Genomic DNA, 21,512 nt, shown 5'->3' with positions numbered 1-21,512 from the left:
AAAAAAACATACTGACAGACTCTTCCAAAAAATAACTGAAAATTATAGTTATTTTGTGAAGTAGTCAAAGAACTTCTCCTTGAACTATTTTACCATTGCATTTAGCTCTGGCTACAAACTCATTCTGCTCTTCTTTCTGTAATACTGTCAAATAGCATTTAGCTGAGATGTCTATGGATTATGTGCATGTGGAGTGTAGAATGTTCTGCTGGCTTGGATTATTCTCCCGTTCCTGAGATACCTGACTTTTGGAAGGAGAACACACTATAGCACTCTTCCTGCCTTTGCTTCAAGCCATGAGCTAAGAACTTGAGAACCCAGTTTCACTTCTTTGGGTGGCTCCTGCTCACAATCACTCAGTACAGGGGCTTACAGGCAACAGATGACCAAACATATGTGTTGAACTGAATTGAGACTGTGAGAAAAGTGCCTGAGGCAATAATTCAGTGCTACTTAAAAATATTCATGTTGACGCAGCTTTAAGAATTGCAGGTTCTCACAGTGATAGAATTTTCCCTTGGAGAACTCAGGCCCTGGAAGAATTGGAACAAGTGCAAATTTTACAAGCTGTGTGGCCTTGGGCAAGTTTCTTAAACTTGCTAAATCCAGTTTCCTCATCTATATAAAACCTGAAAAATAGTATTACCCAAGTCATGGACTTACTGTTGGGATTAAATGTGATGATTTATGTAGAATGATTTACATAGCACCTAGCACCTAGTAAGGAACCAATAAATATTATTACTGTTATAACTGAATGTTTGATAAGCAAATGGTCAAGAAGTGTTCTTTACTAGATAGATTGACCCTTTATAAATTTAGACCAAATATATATTACAAAATGCAAAATGTTATAATCAAATAAATCTTCATAGAGAAATAGACTCTTTTTATTAAGATCCTATATCCTCAAATTGTGAAAAGAGGGTTTTGGATTCAATAAACACCAAGAAGCTAACATTTAAATTCTATAGAGTGTTAATTCTTTAATGAAGAAATACTACAGTGACATTCAAATTAGATATCTGATTCTTTGTTTCAATTTATTACTGAGATTCATCTAGGCATCTTCACCTAATCTGAAACCAATTTACCTGAATAGAGCATAGGTCAGGTATTGGGGAAATTTTAATTTACATTCTAATTAACATTGCAAACCCTCTTTGAAGTTTGTTTCCATTAAATATGTCTTAAGGGCACTGTTGTGGTTTTTCATTTTATGGGAAAACAAGGAAGCAAAAGGAGAAAGATAGTGTGAGAAAGACTCAACAGAGAGATACTGGAACTCTTGTTGGAGAAATTACTGTGGTAGATTTGCGAACTGATTTCTAGACTTGGATTGTTCAGATGAAGTTAGATAAAACTTAGGAGAAACATCTGCACTTTACAGTGTTTATCTGAAAGACCAGCAATTTTGGCAGCTTGCCCATCCCTCTGTCTCATTTTCTCCAGAGCAAGTTCATGAGAATCACGTTCTTCACTGCCCCTCAAACCACTTTCCGTTCTCATCTGCATGACAATTCCAAGAAACATACCATGTGATGCTGTGCAAGTTAAATTGAATGGCAAACATTTGGCTCTTTACACTTATTTGTTTGCTTGCTTTTTGTCCACAACTCAATTTAGATCATATGCTCCCCCTTTAGATCCTCCTGTAATCACCCAACCAATACTCAAATCCTATATTAGGTTCTTCCTCACATCCTCTTTCTCAGACACTCTGTTGTTTCTCATAGCCTGTGTTTGCTACAACAAACTGTAGTTTTGTTCCTGGTGGTCTGTGGCTGTGGGGTACTGACAATATATATATATATTTTTTGGTTTTGAGGGGGAAGATTTAGTGTTTTTCCTTAAATGACACTGCGGAGAAGGAACAGAGCTAGGCTTTCCAGACAGTCCAAGTTCATAGTTTCTGCCCCCAAACAGAGTGGTTAATACAATGGGAAAAATTGAAGTCACCCAGCATAAGGTGCCCATTACCATGAGATGAGAGTTCAGAAGGGAACATTTGGAAATATACAAATTTAAGGCAAGTTTGATGGAAGATAAGCCAACAAAAGAACCTGAGAAAAAGGAGTAAGAGATGTGGGATAAAGTAAGGGGAAAGGAGTGATAAGGGATGAAAAAGAAAACTCTACTAGATTGAACAACTGGATGGTCATCAGGAAATTCTGGGAGAGAAGTGAGGGCAGAAGTCAGCCTTTGTAGAAATTATGGAGCACACAGGGTTGAGCATGTGGACAAAGATTCCTCTTAATGGAAGGAAAAGAGAGAAACCACTGGAAACAACAGAGGCCAAGATCAAGATTTTTGTTTCCATTTTTCTAATAGAGGAGAAACTTGATAATGCATACCAATGGTAGAGGAGGAGACAGAAGGGAGGGAGATTGAAGGTGGAGGGGATAGATAGAGAGTGGAGGTCTGAAGAGAGAGGTTGAAGAGGAGCCCAGGACATGCATGGAAGGACAGGCCTTCTAACCATAGAATCAATCCTTTGCCTGGGCTTGATGTCTGAAGAGGCATTGCCTCTGGATTCTAGGGCCAGGCAGTGAGTGAGTGGCTCTCAGAGAGAATGGTGCTTTCTCAGAGAGAATGGTGCTTTCTCTCTCTGAAGTTGAAAGGGAAGCTGTCTACTGAGACAGATGGTGCATATGGGAATTAGAGGCTGTAGGAGACTAGTAAAAACTCCTTCGGAAATATTTATGCTTTTTTGCCTAGTTGAATATTTTCTTTCTTTATTTATGCATTTTGCTTAGAAGATAGGAAACTGAAGCTGCTGGAATGAAATTGAGTCAATTCAATCCATTAAAAGGCTCTACTGTCAGTGCAAAGTCAGAGTGAAGTATAGTTGACCCTTGGACAACGTGAGGGGTTAAGGTGTCAACCCCTACACAGTTGAAAATCCACATATAACTTTTGGCTTCCTCAAAACTTCACTACTGATAGCCTATTGTTGACTAGAAGACTTACTGATCACATAAACAGTTGAGTGACACATATTCTGTATATTGTGTGTGTATATACTTTATCCTGTATATAAAAGAAAAGATGGATGGAGAAGATCATAAAGAAGACAAAATATATTTTAAAAGTGTGCTGTAAAAAAAACAAAACAAAACAAAACAAAAAAACAGTGTGCATAGGTGGACCTGTGCAGTTCAAACCCATATTGTTCAAGAGTCAACTGTCATTTAGGTGACTAGCACATGGCAGCTTTCAGGGTTCCAAGTGGGGTTTTCAGGGCCTCCAAGAGCAGCCCATGCTGTGACTGGGTCTCTTTCCACAGAGAGCATGTCACATGAAAACATGCCTTATGTCTCCTCAAGACAGGTAGGAGTGAAAAATACTGAAATGGTGTTACACAATTATACTCGCACAGCAACTAACAAGCACTGCTGAATCATTCTGTTTCACTTATTTAATCTGGATTCAGTCCTGATATTACGAGGATTATGCAATTTTTCTGTAATTTGCAAGCACCGTCCCCTTGTTTAGAAATAGTTATTTAAAATGATAAAATTCGGTCAGAGGCCATGTCCACACTTGGTCACACACTCCATACTTTCACTGCAAACCTACAAGAATGTGTTGGTTTCCTGTTCTTTTTGGTAACAAGATGATGTGAAAAAGTGTCATAGGAACAAAGTTTCTCTTCATATTTCACTTTAAGCCAACAAGATTAGCCAAAAATATTTCTGCCAAAAGCCACCTAAAGTTGTGAGATGAAATTCAAGACATTCGGGTGGATTTGAATTTCAGATAAACCAAGTGGAAGTATGGCCCAAATATTGCACAAGACATATGAAAAATAGAATTTTTAAAAAGATTTTATTTATTTATTTATGAGAGACACACAGAGAGAGGCAGAGACATAGGCAGAGGGAGAAGCAGGCTTCCTGCAGGGAGCCCTGTGTGGCACTGGATCCCAGGACCCTGGGATCATGCCCTGACCTGAAGGCAGATACTCAACCACTGAGCCACCCAGGTTCCCCAAATATATTTGTTCTTCATCTTAAATTCAAGTTAAACTGGACATCTTAGGTCTTTCTTTGTTGGATATGGTTACGCTAAAGTATCGTGGCTCAGACTGGGTTTCATGATTAAGAACCACCATGGAGAAGTGTTTGGCCAGCACTAATTCCTAAGTGAATATTCTCCTGAAAGACAAGCGCAGCAGTTCATTCGACTTACTAAGACACACATCCATCACAGTGGTTTTCCTTCTCAAAAGATTCCACAATGAGTAAAACATCAAGCCAGAATATTTTGGATTCCTATTTTACTTCTAAAGTTACCACCAGTGTTTCTTTGGACCATCTCTAACCTCCGATACCCAAGGAAGTAGATCCTATCAAAGGGAGAATTCACAGCATCGACAGCAAACACAATTAGTCTATTCAGTTAGTACGTTCTATGTTTATTAGGAGGAAGTTTCGATCCTCCTTTTCTTTGCTTTTCCACTTAGTAACCGGCTCACTTTGAAATGAGACTGTTCTGAGAGTTTGCTTTCTGCTTCCCTCACTCTGTCTCACTCCACCAGCATGAATGCACACACTTACACAGTCACAGAGCTCATGGGGAACTCTGACTTGTTGGAACCCATTTTTCTTTTTTCTGTTTGCTTTTTTGGTACACAATCTAGACCTGAAAGGAATATGCCTCCAAGATGTTTGCAAAAGCAGGGAATCCTGTTTGCAAATGCTAGGTCCTCATGACCAGGCTGTAACTACTGTTCACTGTACCCTCTGGGCAGGCAGGGCTTGCTGTTTCCCGAATGATGATAGAAGAAGTGCATTTTTCTGCATTCTCTGTTCTCACCATTCACATTCTCCTTCTTCCAGTTTTTGGAGATCATGTCCCTTCCCTAACACCTTCATCTTCCTCCCCATCTCAAAACATGTTCTCAGAGAAGGACAGTGCATCTGCTTCAATCAAAGGTGTGAGTACTTGATAAAGCTTAAAATGGCAATTTATTTTCATACCTTTCTATCAAAGGCACAACAAGAGAAAGAAACTCTAATTCTGAAGAAGTCCTCAGTGAGAGGCAGAGGGTGGAAAGGGAAGGTAACCTCTTCCAATGACTCAGTAGATACTTTTTCGGTGACTCCATAGTCTTTCTGCAGACAACATGGGTGCGAACCAAAGTCATGCTTTAGTCAAGACTTATTATGTCCTGAAGCTGATATTTCTGATCTGTTCTATTGCTATTTAATTGGCCATATTGTGACTGAGGGATAAAATGCCCAATGACCAGGTAGCTTCTGACACTCTAGCCCTACATACATACACTTGATGTTAATAGAACATGCTAGAGGGGCTTCTTGCACAGCCATGCATGCAAGACATGCTGAGAAGCACATGATTACTCTCAGGGTCACAGAGCTAGAAGATACTTCTCTAATTTACAAAGGAGGAAACCAATATCCAGAAACAGTAAGTGACATCTAAAGTCCTATAACTAGCTAGTGCCAGAAATGAAAATAAAATATAGATTTCCTAATTATCATGTTTTGTTCTTAGATTAAAGACTAACCTATCTCACAAATACCTAAAAGTTGATTAAAAAGCATGGTCTGCTAAAAAAGTTATTTTTAAAATAGTAAGTATGTGTAAAACTAAACATTTTCCAAGGGAATAAAATGAAATTCTTTCAAATAATATTTTAGGTTTGTCAGAAATGCAACTATTTTAACCATTACATGTAATTACAGATAATTTTACAATTAAAACTTATCTTTCCTCCAAATAAATAATGGCCAAACTTTGCTAATATAGATTAGGGCCCTTGCAACTGGACTTGCATTTAAAGAAATGTCCAGATTTATTTTAATTAAGTAGAAATTATTACAAACACTTTTTTCTTTAATTTAGTAATGATTAAGAATGGCATGTTGCTCAGTGCTAAGGAACGAAGAGCAGGTATGCTGTCTTATGATTAGAGATACAACTAGGAGCCAGAGCGTGTGAGCCTAATTAGAGAATTTTGTAAGGCACTTTGAAGATGAAAAGAAGTATAAAGCCCCAAAGAATATTGATATTTCCAGGCTCACTCCCACTTCTGTTCTCTGTGGTCTTAAGGAATAAAAAAAACAAACAATCACTAATCACTAACTTTGAACATGAGAATGCAAGGATATATTGTGCTTCAGTTTGCCTGTTTTATTTTTTCATTTGCAATATGAATTTGACAGGCATACCAAAGAGAGACAGAAGAACTTGGATGCCTTCTTAGACAGAAGAACTTTATAATGCCTTAAAAGATGCATTATAGTCAAATTTTCTTATAGATGCGTGTACCTGGAAATTTGTTTATATATATATATATATCTGTATATATATACATATATATGTATTATATATTTATTATATATAATTATATATAATATATTAAGCAAAATCACAATTATATGATCTTAATATATATTATATAATTATATAATATATTATGTATATGTATAAAAATATAAATATAACATATAAAATTATATATAATATGTTATATAATTTTATATATTATATAATTATTATAATATATTATTATAATATATTATTGTATATTATATTTATATATATATTTTATACATATATAATTTTATAAACAGGCCTTCCTTTTTGCCATGTTTCTTGATCTGACCCTTAAAGTTTAGTGTTTCATAGGAATTATCTGATTATTTATTAAAAATGCAGATTTCAGAGCTCCTAACTCCTAAATTCTGATTCAACAGCTCTGAAAAACAGCCCCATAGTTCACTGAAAAACCTTGGGGATTCTAATATAGGTGTTCCAAATACCTTAGTTTGAGAAATAATGCACTAGACATACATCTGAAAGTCAATTACCAAAGCAACTGTGTGGCTTCCATTGCTATCGCAATGGTGTTACCTTCATTGGGTTGAAGGTGTTAATGTCTGAAGAAAGACAATATAGTGATGACTACTGGTTTCTTGTTTCCCTTAAGATTTCCAAGCAATTACAAATAATTTAAATTCCTTTAAACCTGCAGAGGTAGATGCTGGAGACATATTAATATTTTGTTATATTTCTTATTCACCCTTGACACATTTCTGAAAGACCCCAAGTTAGCTGATTTGATGTTCATATGCAACAGAAAAAAACTCTTCAGACTCTGGCCAACTCCCTCTCAGTTGACTTCCATTTTTTTTCAAAGAAGTGACTCAGATATTAGTATGAAGGAAACAATTTAAGTACTGCTTTCTTTTGGAAATAGATATTTCAAAGATATATCATACTGTTAAGGTGTCAATAGCCACAATGTATAAAGATCATAACTCCTCAGCAAGTTGTGAAAGATGTGCAAGGCATTTATTCCCCAGGATTGAAGATTTGCTTTGAAACTCTAGTTGAAGTCCATATTTGCAACACTTGGATTATGCTTCTTGGATTACCAGGACACCTACATGAGAACTGAGAAGTGTGGAGTTTATAACCTCCCCAGAAATCAATTTTGCACTCATACCTGGTATTCCTATGCACCTTCCCTGGAGCAATCCAAATCGATGAGTTGTAATCTTTCCAAGAGCAGTAGGCTGATGTCAAAGACTTCTTAGCGAAGCGGGGAATTGTGACAATACTTCAAGGAGTGGGTTAGCAATTAACACTTACATATGGATTGAAGGAATGCCCTGCGAGGTTAGTGCAGACATTTCTTAGGATTCAGAGGTAACTGAAACTAAAGCATAGAGCATGCCCAGGTGATAACCTTCCAGGCTGTAGAAAGTGTGGGCAGGGAGATGAATTATGGAGTTAATGATAACATATACACATTCTAATGGCTTTGGAAATATTTTGTACAACCTGATAAACCAAGGAATTTATTTTTCAATTGTATTGACACAAAAATATTTAAAAGACCCCCCAGGTGTTATGTGTGTGTGTGTGTATGCGTGTGTGTCTGTCCGTCTGTGTGCCTGTGTATCTGTGTGAGTGTATGTGTGTGGAGTATGTATACATGTGGAGTGTATGTGTAGGGGAAGGGACAGAGAAAGAGAGAGGAATGTTCTGGCTACAAGGTGACATTATTATGGGTGGGTAGAAAGATGTCAATAAACATTACCCAGTACAGAACTCTGTTAGTGGCTTTCCATAGTACAAAGTAGTAGTAGTGGCAGAAGGTTAGGGGACCATGGAGCAATAAGATATATGAGAAATTAAGCTAGAGAAAATATTGTGTAATTGGAAATACATTCCCTCACCTCTCAATTTCTTGGGGGCAGGTAACAACCACCACCACCACCACCACAATAACAAATGTTATTCTTCCATGAAGAGATTCCTAATTGATAAAGAGAGCTTTCTCAAACTCATAGCAGGGACTGAACCTGTTCAGAAAACAAACTTGATTGCATATAATCCACTCAAATTACCTTCTTACTTAGTTTTGGATTAGAAGAGCAACTGAGGAGAGGAAAACAATTGTTTCATGTTTATGCTCTCACCACCTGCAGTTTCCAACTGTGACAACATCATCCAATTCACTGCAGTTTCCTCCTGTCCCCTTATCTTCTGATATCTGGCCAGAAGTAGAAGGTAATTAAAGGTGAAAGCTTTGAGACTGTTCTCTCCTTGTGTCAGAAATATAGTACCAGCCAATTGTTTTTGATCATTTTCTATGTCCTGGCTCTGTTTCCAGTCTTAGTTGGGAATTTGAAGTAAGGAAAGTATGTAAATGAGTATCTGCCAGTGGCTCTGCACAGGTAATTGCAAGCAAATCACTGTGTATGGTCATTCCACTAACAAGAAGTGAAAACAAAAATAAAACTAATCTATAAGAAGAAAAGGAAATACAGCCAAAAAGTCATCTTGCATTCTGAATGGTGTGTAGGGTTAGTTAACATGTTTTTCTACCCAACTGGGTGGTGTGGACAGTCAGAATAGATCATATAACTTTGGGACATTATATTTTATTTTTGAAACTATTTTAAAATTGGAATTTATGGACATTGAATATGTAAAACAGGAGAGCTTTCCCTAGTGTTCCATTTTTATTTTTTTCTGTTTCAAATGTATGGGATACTTTTATAGAACCTTAACTGCCACAGCTGACGAAACTGCATTTTTTTCTCTGTTTTGTGGTTGTCTTTTGCAGTTCCAGCCACTGGCATCTGAAGCACTTGTTTTCACCTGGCATACACTCCTCCTATCTCAAATTCATCATGAGACTGATATTCCATTTCCTAGGTGGGTATTCTGACTCTAGCTGTGTCTGTTAAGATTAGATTTGGCTGCACAGTAACAGAGACTCAAGGATAATGGATTAAAACACATTAAGGTTTATTTCATATTCAAGAGAAGTCTAGAGAAGGTAATGGTATAAATACTTGCAAAGAAGTAACCTGTCTATAGATAGCAATTTAAAACTCTTAAAAAAATAGAAGAAAAATAACCATGTGAAGGTATTGGAAAGAAACCAAAAGCAGGCAGAAACTGGAGAAGATTCAGCTCTTGAAAGAGTAAAGCCATGATAGGACATATTTATAGAGCTTCTTTCCTGAAGACGCTCTAACTTGAGCTATAACACCTAGAACTCAATCAGCAAGTGCAGACTTATTGACTTGAGATGTCTAGAGAGTAGAGTGCTAGCCACCTATAAATGTCTGAAGGGAAGAAATCTTAAATCAAAGAGAAACATGGAGGAGACGGGCTCCAAAATCTGCATTGAAATCCTCAGCAAATCTTTGGCCATGACTGTGTATTCATGAAGGAATGCAAGAATGCCAGTGAAGGACACCAATAGGGAAGATTGAAAGAACTGAGCAGAGATTTCAGTTCTTGTCCACCAGAGGGGAGATTGAGCTTGGAATTTGAGTCCTGCAAAGTTAGAGTTGCTTGGTACCTCAGAAAGCATTGAAATTCCAGAAGGAACTATGTCTTAAGAATTGCAACTGTCTCAGGACTAATACATTCACATTAGAAGATGAGCAAAACCATACAGAGCAAAGGTAAAGCCATTCTTCCACAAGTACATAGTGATCATTCAGGGATTTTAATTGCCTACTAGATTTAAAATCAATGCTTTCCTGAGGAATCGACAGAATCCCTACAGTTCAGAATTTCTAAAAAAGTATCACCCACAATTTCCAGCATAAAATTAAAATGTTTAGATATGTAGAAAAAAAACAGGAAAATTACAATCCATATTCAAGAGAAAATCAGTCAAAAGAAATAGACTCAAAAAGCCCAAGATGTTGGTTTAGCATATAGGACTTTAAAGGAATTAAAGAAAAAAATGATCACAGTGAATGAACAGATGAAGGCTCCCATAAGAACATAAAAGCTATAAAAAAGGTGAAATAAAAATTCTAAAAGTGAAAAGTACAAAATTTAGAAAGATAAATTCATTGGCTGCATTTAACAGGAAACTCATATAAGCCCCTGAACTATTGCTTTCGGAGTCCAGATTCTAGGACCAAATAATGGTCTTTACCCTAAAATTCCATGATCTTTCTATCATTGCAATGTTTTAAAATTTTTTAAAGGATTTTATTTATTTATTCATGAGAGACAGAGAAAGAGAGAGAGAGAGAGAGAGAGAAGCACAGGCAGAGGGAGAAGCAGGCTCCATGCAGGGAGCCAGACATGAGACTCAATCCTGGGTCTCCAGGATCATGCCCTGGGCTGAAGGTCGCGCTAAACCACTGAGCCACTTGGGCTGCCCATGCTTTAATTTTTTTTTTAATGCTAGTTATCCTGAGTTGTTATTCATTGGGTCTAAACTGTTCAATGAAACTTTCCTTACTAGACATGTTCCTGAATGATACCATGCCATATAAAGTTATGCATTCAATTATATTTAAAGAAACTTTTGTTGACTTTCCATAATGTTTAAGAAAAGAAGTTGGATAAAAGACAATTAAATGACAGCTGTGCTTCTAAGAATGTGACTACTGTAATTGTCAGTGTACAGTTAAATTTTCTTAATTTTTCTAATCATTATTCATAAAGAAATGTAAAGATATTCTCATATTTTGTAGTTCAAATACTCAAAAACGGAGTGCAAGATCAACTTAAACATTAGTATTTACATTTTGACAAGGCAATTAAAATTTCAGCACAAGCTGAATCTAAGAATATGGGAATTTGCTTATTTGAGTAAAAAAATTAATATCACACAGGATAGACATGATAAGAAGGGGGAAACACTTTGCAAGCATTTTTACATGAATATAAAGAAAATGTCTGTATGTGTTTTATTTCAAGTTCATAAGCAGAAGTAGCACTGCCTTAGCTTCTTTTCTCAGGGGTGGGTAGACTGCAGAGTATGCATCAGTTTGGAAATGTTACAAATATAACTAATTGTTTATAGATATTAGCACTAGAAGAGGAAAAAAAATGAAAGAAAAGAAAAGCACAACACTCATGTCAACTAGATACTGGAATGAAAAAAACTGGACAATCATCTCATCATTTGAAGCAGAAAGGACACACAGCATTCCAAAGAATGACCACAAGGGACAGAAAACCACATGATTGAATGCCTTCACTGTCTCTGAAAACAAAAGAATGAATAACAAGTGGCCAGACAGAGAATTTGAACTTTAATTCCAGTGCTGTTAGTAACTAACTACATGACTTCAGGCAACAGTCTTAACCTTTTTGCCCCTTTGTCTCCTCACCTATAAAATGAAGTGAGTAGGGTTGTTAGATCATCTCAGGGTCCTTCCAATGTTCTTTGATTCCATGAACTTTCATAAAAAATGGCAATTTTGTCAGAGGGGTTTCTGGGTAAGGATTTGTGCTGTCTCTGTTTGATTCATGTAAAAATGTACTGAAGGAGGTTTCTAGTCAACATTCAAAGCAATAAAGGTGGATTAAATTCATTCTCTACTCATGCCATTTGCTGCCTATAAATCCACAAAGCTGGTAGTGGTTTGCTGCAGCAAAAATATAAAGTATATATTTAAGGTGAATGCTTAAATTCCTCAGGCTATACAGAATTCAGGTTAAGCTTAAAGCAAAGGGCTCTGATATTCATGCCTCACTTTTAAGCTCAAGCGTTCTCTACATCTCTGTGGGAAAAATCTTAATTTACAAGTACAGGTGAAATTGATGGTAGGTTTGGAGGATGTGATTTTTGAATAGGGTATGACATGATGTGGTTTATGGAACAGTGGGCTCTGAGAACAACAACAACATAAAAATCTTAGGTTCTAATTCTGACCCTTACTAACTTTGAAACTGTGAACTTTTATTTACTTGGGGAACTTAAGTCCACTCATTTTTGTCTCTTCCATTCTAATACCATGTTCCATTTCAATTTAAATGTAAGTTTGGCTATATTTTCTGTGTTGTCATTGGAAATCAAATTCTGATCCAAAACACTACTGTTTTGTGAGCACCAAATAAAAACACTCAATCACAAAGATGACAAGAGTGGGGCATTCTGAAGGGTTTGGGATAGTTTCCCCAAAATATAAATTTAGCAAGCAAAGTGAGCTTTACGTAGATTCTAGGCAACAGTCAACGTCAACTGAGCTAATAACATTAATGTCTCATGGGAAGTGTTTGATTCCTACTTCCGTGCAATGATTTTTATTGTATCCATGAAATTCTTTTCGAGGTGTATACATTACAACAAAATGACCTGATTAATCTGGGGAACTTCATTATACACTGAGGCACAATATATTTTAGGCTTAAATTATATTAGTACTGACAATACAATTATTTCAATGGCATTTTCTACATTATTACTTTTTGTGGGGTTACATTTTCAAGAAATATACAAAACATAGGGCTTACAAGAGGTTAATAGGTTGTATTTCGATAATTTTGCAATATCTCCTTTGATAAGCATTGGTTATAAAGTGTGATCTCAAATACTCTGTCAGCTTTTCTAGGTATAGATATATAGATAGAAAAGCAGCTTCATTTACTTTAAAGACACTGAGTAGAATCTCTAGGGTAAATAATTAGAATCTTGCAATTAAACTCACTTTGAGCTGTTTTGGTTATGGCATTTTAACTTCAAACCCTTTGCCTGCATTACATAAAAATGACTCACTTGGATGCAATGCAGGAGACAATTGTGCCATTGCAAAATTAGGTTATGGTAGTTCGTTCATAGGAAATCATTAAGCAAGTTGAGAAAATGTAATTTGCAGGTGAACAGTAGTTTCTCATGGGGTGGATATGAGTGTGTCTGAAGGTTACCCTGGGATTTTCCATTTTACCAACTTGGCTTTCTCCAACACGTTCTTTTTATTTACTTTTAAAAAAGTAGCTTGCCCTTTCAAGCCTCATTGTTCTATATCAAGTAAAAAAAGAAAAAAAAATGTTTTCTAAATGCTATGATGTCCTATATGGTAGAAACATTGGACTAGAAATTCCTCTTGCAAAATCTAAGAGATAGAGCCACCTGGGTGACTCAGTCAGTTAGTGTCGCCTTTGCCTCTGGTCATGATCCCAGGGTCCTAGGATCGAGCCCCATGTAGGGCTCCCTGATCAATGAGGGTCTGCATTTCCTTCTAATTCTGTGCTCTCTCTCTCTCTCTCTCTCTCTCTCTCTCAAGCAAATAAAAATCTTAAAAAAAGAAAAAGAATCTAAGAGATTTTCTTACTCTAACACATGAAGTGGATAACCTCACTCTGTGTGTGTGTGTGTGTGTGTGTGTGCATGTAATTATGTAAATAGCATTTTATGCATTATTACTTTTGGTGGGTACTATTTCCAGTTCTTGGGATGAAGTATTCTAGGAGCCCTGACTTGCTCATTCCTTGCTGAAAACAACTAAACACGCTGAAGAAAAATTAAAAGAATTTTCTGAAGTGTCTCAATCATTTGACAAGATAGTACAGAACACTCCAGTCAAAAGATAAACACAGAAGATGGCTTATACCTTGAGGGCATAGGTAAACTGAAATTTTAGTTCTTATGGTTGTTGGTTGGCTTGAGGGACATCAGACAAAACTCAGGGCCTTATCAAAGGAGAAAAAATTAAAAAGAATCCTCCTAAAGTTGACACTCAAAGTGTATACTCTCAATTTAATAAACTAGAAATAAATCTAACACTTCTTCCACCAATAGTTCTGAAACGAAGAGCATTGTATCAAAACTTGGGCTAGGAGAAAAAAAAATCTTCCTTAAGAATTCATTACTGTAAGGAATCAACCACACCACAGGTTTGCAACACAAATCCATACAAGTTTGTTGGTCCAACAAAACCTCATGAAACAAAGCACCTCAAAGAATCTTCGGTTTACACTGTCCGAGGTTCCTTAGAGAAGTAAGTGTAATCCTTTCTATAGAAACACACAACTTTACCTCAAGCTTCATTTATGAATTCTAAGAAACATGAGCTTTTAGGCAAAAATTATGACCTCCCTCCGCCCCCCCCCAACTAAGGTATCATAAAGAGTCAACAATAAAACAAAGAGAAAAATTATATACAGACGATATCAGAATATGATAATATCATAATATAAATGAATATATATAATGTAATTTTAAAAATCAAAAGGGGATTGGCTATGTTAGTGCCAACTAGCATTGGTAAAAATCAGGGGTATGAACAATGACCAAGCAGATCTTACAAAGAACCCAATGGGACTTCAAGGAATGAAAACTCTAATAATTGGTATAAAAAACTCAATGAAAGTATTTAGTAGAAAATTATTTTAGTAAAGAGAAAAACTGAACAGGAAGTCAGAGTTAAGGAGATTATCTAGAATGCAGCACTGAGGAAAAGGGGAAAATAAGTTTCCATTGGTATTCCAGAAGTGGGAGAGAGAAAAAAATAAATGAGACAGAGACAGTATTGAAGTCATAATGATTGAGAATTTTCTAGAATTAAGGAATGATATCACTTACAACAGAATTCTAGTTATACGGGAAACATCATGTGTATTTCCCTAGATACTCTCAGCCTTACCTATCTCCTTGAGCCCAGCCTTTGCTCTTCTTCGGCCACTGCCACAGCTGATGGACACTGGGTGGACCCAGGTAGACATTGCCTGGATCGCTTGTTACTTGCTTGAAATTATTAGCCTCTCACTTTTGGTTGACACTATATAACCAGACTGATTTTGAAGACTCTCCTCTCTGCCACTTTTGACTTGTATGAACTGCTATTCTGTAGAATGGAAGAGCTAGCTTTTTTTTTTTTTTTCTTTTAAGAGAGAGAAAGTGAGTGAAGGAGAGAGTTGTGGTGAGGGAAGGGCAGAGGGAGAAAGAGACAATTTCTATCAGGCTCCACACCAAGTGTGGAGGTTGATGTGAGGTTTGACCTTATGACCCTGAAATCATGACCTGAGCCAAAATCAAGAGTGAGACACTTAACCAACTGAGCCACCCAGGTGCCCCAGGAGACCTGGCTTTTTAAGCTATTATAAAAGGATAATTTAACCTGCAAGTTTGGACTAATCTGATACAAGAATCAGGAGCAATCTTTACAACAATATTTCAAACCGTCTTTCCTCCATTAACTTCTCTGAGGCACCGGGGGGAAAAATAGTTGTTCTGGAGATGTCTTGAGTAGTTCAGCAGACATACCTGCTGAACAACTGGCTGTCTGACATTGCGATGTCATATGAAGTCACCTTAGGATAGTGATGCATCATCTTGTATTGTTTCCCATCCTTCCCGGCCTCACCTGTTTTTTCCCTTACTCTTTCTATTCTGGGGTATTGTTTCCCAAATAAAGCATGACTACTTAATAGAGGTGTGTTCCAGGCTCAGACTCTTTTACTAGAGTACTAGGACAAAGATACCATTGAATCCGAGGCTAGATTCAAGAATAAAAACACAACCAGGCACATCAAAGTAAAATTCCAGACACCCAAGACAAAGAAAAAAAGAATCTTAAAAGCAGCCAGGGAGAAATGATAGAGTAGCTTTAGAGAAGAGACAATTGCAATAACAAGTGTGAGTTCTCAAAAGAAATAAAGACAGAAGAAAGTAAATTTAATACTCAGTATTCTGAGAGTAAATAACTGAAAATTGGGAATCTCTTCCATATTAAAAAAAAAAGGATAAACTAAAACTTTTTTTAAACAAATAAAAAGTGAGAGCAATTGCCACAAACAAATCTTGCTAGAGATAATTGTCATTTATCTCTAACAGAAGGAAAATGATCCCAAGTGGAAGGTCTGTGGTGAAAGAAGGAATAACTGATAAATATCCAGGGAAGTCTAGATAAATATTGACTTCATAGAACAATACTAACTGCATGAGGAATAAAAAATAATACATACAAGGGTATTAAAATACACAATGGCTCTGTCATATTCATGAAGAATGTTGGACATTGGAGAAAGTGTGGGTATCTAAAATTTTGGAAGGAGGGTAAAGATGTTTGAAGGGAAAGATGTCTACTTGGCCATGTTACACACACACAGGAACCTAGATAAAAATAACTGCAGCTTTCATATCTAGAATCCATGAGAAAGAAAGCACTAGAACAACTTCTTTAAAATTCTGAAACCAATCAAAAGAAACTGTCCACCAAGAATTATTTATCAAAAACAAATTCTTATTTATTTATTTATTTATTTATTTATTTATTTATATTCATGAGAGACAGAGAGAGAGAGGCAGAGACATAGACAGAGGGAGAAGCAGGCACCCTATGGGGGACTCCAATGTGGGACCCAATCCCAGGACCTGGGATCTTGCCCTGAACCAAAGGCTCATCCACTGAGCCACCCAGGTGCCCCTCAAAAACGAATTTCTAAATAAAGATGTAACAAAAACATTTTCAAAAAAAAAGCTAAGGTTAAAAGAATTAGACACTAGCATTTCTGCAGTGTAAGAAAGATTCAAGCAAGTTCTTCAGGCAGAGGAAAAAGAACACTACTAGGTGGTAACATGGATCTACAGAGATAAATAGCACAGTAAATAGTATAGTATATATATGTATATATATATGAATACCTATAAATTATGCTTCTTCTCACTTTCAAAAGCTCTGTTTAAAAGCTATGTGATTATCTTTAGGTGAAACCGTAATACTTATTATGGAATTTATAACATTTACAAGTAAATGTTACTTGTAACATTGTTTTACAAGTAAAATATAATAAAATAAAAATATAAAATAAAATATAATACAACAATGGCACAAAGGACCAACAGGAAGGAGGAAGTGTACTGTTTTGAGGTTCTTATATTTAATGCGAAGTAACAAAATGTTTATGGAAGATACATATTCTAAATTTGACAACAACAACTAAAACACTAAAGGGAAGGCTTATTTATAGTCAATAATCCAATGAGTAGAAACCTTAATTTACTATTTTCGCTGCTTTAATGTTATTCAGCTTACTAGAGTCCACACTCTCTATGTTCTTCCAAATTCAATCCATCCCACAAGCCAAATACAACCACCTAATCCTATGTCCCTAAAATTCTCAACCTATTGCAGCATTAACTCAAGCCCCAAATCTCATCTGGGTCTCATCAGCTCAAAAGCCCCAAATCTCATCATCTCAATCATCTAGATTAGCGATGGTTAAGACTTTGGGTATAATCCACTTGGTGGTCAAGGCTTCTGCTCACCTGTGACCCGTGGCACACAAGAAAATAAGTTGCCTGTCCCCAAAATACAGTGGTGGGCTAGGCATAGGATAACAGTCATAGAAATTCTCATTCAAAAGCAGGGCAAATTAAAGAAAAAAAGAGAGGTGCCTGGGTGGCTCAGTTGGTTAAGTGTTTGCCTTTATCTCAGGTCATGATGTGGGGGTCCTGAGATGGAGCCCCCCCCGGGGGGTCCCTGCTCAGTGGGAGTCTGCTTCGCCCACTCTCTCTGCTGCTCCTCCCTATTCATGCTCTCTCTCTCTCTCTCTCTCTCAAATAAATAAAATCTTTTTAAAAAAAAAAAAAAAAGAAAGGAAAAAAGGGAGTCACTGGTCTCAAGCAATTTTGAAATCCAACTTGGGAAACATCATTAGATTTCAAGGCCTGGGAATTATCTTCTGTAGTCTGAGCATCCACCCTCTGGGCCCACAGCTCAACCTTCCGAGTCATCCTTCACTTTTGAACGAAAAGTAGACTGTGCTTGATGTTGAGTGGCTTTATTAGCTTGTTTCCTGTCTGTAGAATTTAGAAAGACTGATTTTTCTTTGTCATTTTTGTCTTCCTTCTGTCTCTTTCAGTGTATGCTGGCAGGGCATCCACTGACATTCACCGAACCCTGTAGGTCTCCTGTGTGTGTCATAAGAATTCACTCTTATTACATAAGAAGATCCCCCACCAGTCTTCCTGAGTAATCCCGTCTCTATTTCTTGCTTCTGCTGAGTTGGCTGAAGGGATCCATCAGATATGTCTAATCTCTTAAATCTCATGCCTTTGTGTCACTGAATATTCTGACCTTTTAATCATTTCAAGGCACTAACAAAGGTTATTCAGAAACACTCTTGGCTTTCTCTTAGGAGCATGCATTTTTAAAATAGTAAATCTCCTAATTTAGAATCTTTTAAACTGGAAGCCTGAGAATTTCCCAAATCATCAAGTCCTGACTTCCTTTTGCTTAAAGGTTCTTCCCTCATATTTTTTTTTTTCTTTCCTTTCACATTTTGCTATAGGCAGCAAGAGGAAACCAGTCTACATCTTCAACATTATGCTTGGATATATCTTCAGCTAAAGATCAAAATTCCTTGCTTAGTAATTGCTGGCTTTCCACCTAACTACAGGACACGATTCAGCTAAGGTTTCTGACACTAACAAGGATCCTCTTTCCTCCAGTTTCCCTTAACATGTTTTTCATTTTCTTCTAAGCCCTCACTAACAGTGCTTTAACATGCACTTCTACCAGCAGTCTGCTATGATTTAGGTATTTTCTAAAATGCTAGAAGTTTCCTCCATCGTTTTACTCATTTCCTTCTGAGATTTCACTAACAGAGTCTTTAGCATCCATATTTCTACTAACAGTCTGTTCAAATCAATCTAGGCTTCTTCTATATCATGTGCCTCCAAATTCCTTCGACCTATGGTCATTATCCAATTCCAAAGACACTTCCAAATGTTTAGGTATGTGTTATGGCAATGTCTCACTTCCAGGTATTCAAATCTCTATTCATTTCCTATTGCTTCTATAACACGTTACTACAGATGTAGTGATTTAAAACAACACAAATGTATTCTCTTTTAGTTCTGGGGTGGTCTGAAGCCCAAACAAGTATTGCAGAGATAAAATCAAGATTCTGGCAGGACTGGTTCATCTGAGAGGCCTGAGGGGAAAATCTATTCCTTGCCTTTTTAGCTTCTGGTGACTGACTATATTCCTTGACTTGAGTTCCTTCCTCTCATCCCTCCAACATCCCTGCCTTCTAGCATCACATATACTACCACTGGCTTCTAGCATCACATCTATTACTACCGGTTTCTAGTATCACATCTATTACTACTGGCCTCTGTCTCAGAAATCTTGGGACTACATTGGGTCCACAGGCAATCCAGGAGTATCTCTCCATCTTAATTCCCTTAACTTACTCACATCTGCAAAGTCCCTTTTACTATGACATGCAGCATATTAATGGGTCCTGGGAATGACCATCTTTGGAGTGACTTTATTCATTTCACACAGTGGCTAAAATTAAATAGTAAGAAGTTCTCAATTTGAAAGAAGGCAGGGAAGAAGAGAAGAATAGATGAGAAGAATAGAAAACAAATAGAAAAATATAGCCTCCAAGCCAAACATTTCCATAATCACATTGCCAGAAAATGGTCTAGATTCCCCAAATGTAGGGCAGAGACTATCAGACTGCATGAAAAAGCAAGACTCAATCGTGTCCTGGCTGCAGAAAAAACAAATTTTAAATAAAAATAAAAATAGGGTGCCTGGGTGGCACAGTCAGTTAAGCATCCAACTCTTGGTTTTGGCTCAGGTCTGATCTTAGGGTGGTAAGATTGAGTCCTGCAGTGGGCTCACTCTCAGCTCAGAGTCTGCTTGAGTTTCTCTCTCTTCCCCTGTACTGCCCTACCATGTTTGTTTTGTTTTTTTTTTTTTTCTCTCTCAAATAAATAAGTTAAATCTTTAAAATAAAATAAAAATAGGGATGCCTGGCTGGCTCAGTGGTTGAGCGTCTGCCTTTGGCTCAGGTTGTGATCCTGGGGACCGGGGACCTGGGATTGAGTCCCATATCGGGCTCCCTGCAGGGAGCCTGCTTCTCCCTCTGCCTGTGTCTCTGCCTCTCTTGGTGTCTTTCATGAATAAATAAATAAAATCTTTAAGAGTAAAATAAAATAAAATAAAGTACATTGAGAGCAAGAGGGTGGAAAAAAGAAACACCATGCCAAAAAAAAATCATACAAAATCTAGAATCACTATATTAATAGTAGACAATGTAAGTCTTTATTATGCACTATTTCTGTTTAATACAGAGGACATACCTTTTCCTGAGTCAAGATATAATAATCCTAATTACACATATTATTGATAACTGAGCTTTAAAGCCAAATACAAAGTAAAAAATCTTTAAAGCATAAAGAAGAAGACCTAGGACCTTTTAAGAAGGATAGTTATACTGAGAGCTGACATTTCAACTCCAATGCCTGAAGCCAGAAGAAAATGGCATAAATATTTAAAATAATGAAATTAATAATTGCTAGCATAAAATTCCATACATGGTGTAAACATTCTTTAGAAATGGACAAGAGAATCAAAGACATCATTTGTAATAATCCCACACTATGTCTCTCCTGGTATCTGTGTATCTCTTCAGAAAAGGAAAAAGAACTCCAATAGAAACATGAAAATCCAGGAGGATAAGAGTAAATATATTAGTAAAAAAAAAAATCAAGAATGGCCAATGAACATAAGGGGAAAAGCTGACTTTAGTTAGTAATCAAAGCAATGACAGTGAAAATGAACTCAGTTCATTTAAATCTAAAAAAAAAATAAAAGTCAACAATATCAAATTTTGGTGAAGGTGTGTGGATCACTAAAACACTTGATCTGTTGGTGGACATGTAAACTGAGAAATTTATTTTGAAAAATCTTTTGACATTATTAATAACTTTGAATATAACCCAATTTTTTCTTAAGTACACTGAAAGACACGAAATTTTATAGAAGGACTGCTTTGACAGTAGAAAACTGAAAAAAAAAACCTCAAAATATCCAAAGCACTGAACAGAAAAATAAACTGGAGTGTATTTATACAATGGGTTGCTTTGTATCGATGAAATTAGAAAAGCCAGATCAATTTAACCACATGGGTAAGTCTCAGAAACAGAAAAAGAAGTCAAAGATTGTCAAAATAAAAATCTGTTAAGAGAATACTTTCAATTCAACTAAAATTAGAAAACATGCACAACCTAATAACATGGCTTAGGGAGATGTCTCTCTCTCTCTCTCTCTCTCTCTTTTTTTTTTTTTTTTTTTTTTTTAGGGAGATGTCTCAAATGGTCTCCAAAACAATTGACAATACCAGAGCCATCTGGACCAATGGCATTTTGCTTCCATACTTTCACCTTAATTTCCTAATTTCTCCCTGGAAAACAGATGTATCTTAATGTATTCTCACCTAGACCCATCCACAACCAATAATAACCATAG

Source organism: Canis lupus, chromosome 5, assembly GCF_048164855.1.
Source record: "Canis lupus baileyi chromosome 5, mCanLup2.hap1, whole genome shotgun sequence".
Lineage (NCBI taxonomy): Eukaryota > Metazoa > Chordata > Mammalia > Carnivora > Canidae > Canis > Canis lupus.
The sequence above is the reverse complement of the archived record's forward strand: the minus strand, read 5'-3'. Positions refer to the sequence as shown.